Genomic DNA, 2,361 nt, shown 5'->3' with positions numbered 1-2,361 from the left:
TGACTTATGTAGAATTTACAACTGAAGGAATACCATTTAGTAGATCTCAAAATCAACTGCCAGTGTTACTGAACATTGCCACTAGCCTTTAAGTGTGGCTAAAAGTGTAAAATACCAAGAAAACAAGAGTATCAAGTATGTCAAGTTGTGCATAAAAATAGACCTTTAATTCTTCTTAAGCTACAAAGTAGACAATCAAGGAACTGACTAGGTCTATGCATAGTTAGGATTTAAAGTATGCCAAAAGAACTCAAACTGTTTCAGTAAAACTGTGCTTGAGTAACACATGGGTCAACCCTCAAAAAACTTAATATCCCACTCTATACATAAAATAACTTTTAAAAAGCTCCATGTACTCTCAAAGCTTTTTTGAAATTGATTTAAATACTTTATCTAACAGCTCTACTATGGCACAAGACAGCACATAAAAAGTTTAAGGCTAATTTTTGTATGAACACATGTAAAAGCTGGTCTCGGAACAAAAGCTGTCAGATTTTCTTAATTCTGAGTTTTTAGTGTGGATTCATAATAAAGTAGAGCTGCCACCACAATAGTCGAGTTGTCCTGCATATAAAAAAAGACTGACTGTTGTCCTGAATGCTGTTTTTATAAAAAGCAAAAATCTCACATATTTACATTTGGTTTTTATCAGAGCAGCTCACTAATTTGTACAGTACATTGTCCACTAACATACAATGTAAACTACCAAAGAGATGCTCCAGTACTACAAAAGCAGGTGCAAAAAAAGTCCTAGGGTAAGAAAACCCACTGCTATTCTGGAGAGTCACTCTATGATGAAAACAAACATCAGAATGCAGTTTTGGTGAAGTCAGTTAAGTCTCAAGGCTGTAATAAAGGCTATTTGTTAACTTTAGCCCTTTGGTTCTTAACCATTGAGTTAAGACCTCCTGATAAAGGACTAGGCAGTTTGGCATTGATGAAGAAGCTCTTTACATGCTACTGTTACAGAAATAGAAAACAGACTTACAAGCACTTCCTTCACCTGAATGATCTGATCTTCCATGAATGCACTCATACCAGGTTTAAACAAACCTATCTCAAGGACATTTTGGACTTCAAATTGCACTGTAACTGTTTCAGAAGAAACTAATATCCACAAACCCTAGAAAAGAATTATCAACTGGCCAAATTACACAACTTCGATGCACAAAGCCGCTTATTTTAAAACTCTGTCCCTCAACAACTTCTTCAGTGTAAATCAGAGCTGTTACTTCAAAACAGAGTTCTTCAGTCCCATCTGCACAATCCTATCTATTTTGATGGGAAGATAGTAAACCAAATCCTGCTTGTTCGCTAATTTAACAGGTCTAATATTTTATTACTTCCTGGTACATTATTCATTTGCTGAATTTTTGCATAATGTTTTAAAAAGGGTTTATTATGCTATGAACATAGGACTTGCGCACGCTAGTGCGATTTACACTTGCTGAGTAAAGTACGTTGCTATCATAGTTATTTATGTAGGATTTAAAGGGACAGTAGACATGCATCAAAACTATGACTTATCTGCACAGGTATGCAGGGGTTTTTTTTTCCTCCCAAGTGAAATGTCTGCAACCAAATTTAGCATATTAAGCACTGAACAAAATTCTTATATTTGCAGTATCATCTTTAAATTGATGTAGTTATGAGGGGACCTGAATATGATCCATGGAAGCTATGTATATGCAAGCCAGTGAGAATTGCTCACATGTAACAGACCAATATTCAGACCCACAGACTGTCTACAATGACACTTACTTTGAAATTACTGAATCTGACTCTGTAAAAGATACAAGGTCAACTTGTTTTAGAAGTTGATACAACACTGGTATTCAGGTCACTGCAGTTTTTTGCATATCTATATTGTATTTACTCGAACCCAAGTAACACACTCCAGGAACACATGAGAAACCTCATTAAAGTTCCTGAACAGTTTCCATTTGCAGTTACTCCCTCCCACCCCCTCTATTTTCATCTTGTATTAGAATTTCAAAAGGAACCATAAACTGTTGCATATCAGGACAGCCCTGGTATCAAAAAAATCCTGTTTTACATGCCAGCTTAAGCTGCTAGTCAAAAAGGGAGAATGTATCTGCTGCTGTAAACTTTGTGTAACAGATACCATGCCTGACAAACGATCACCTTCAACGGACACACACAAAACACCACTATGACAAAGGGAGGAAATCATGCATGGATATTTCAGTATTATGTGGCCAGGGTCTATAATACAGTGATGAGTCACGTCAGAGCAAATTTGTGCTAAGAATGATAATGATTCAGGCTGACTAAGTCCATAAGTAGCCAAGCAAGCCTGCAAGAGGCAAGTGGGTATTACTTCTTCCAGAAAATATGCAA

The sequence above is a fragment of the Balearica regulorum genome, chromosome 6, assembly GCF_011004875.1.
Source record: "Balearica regulorum gibbericeps isolate bBalReg1 chromosome 6, bBalReg1.pri, whole genome shotgun sequence".
NCBI classification, from domain to species: Eukaryota; Metazoa; Chordata; class Aves; order Gruiformes; family Gruidae; genus Balearica; species Balearica regulorum.
Note: the sequence above shows the minus strand (reverse complement) of the source record.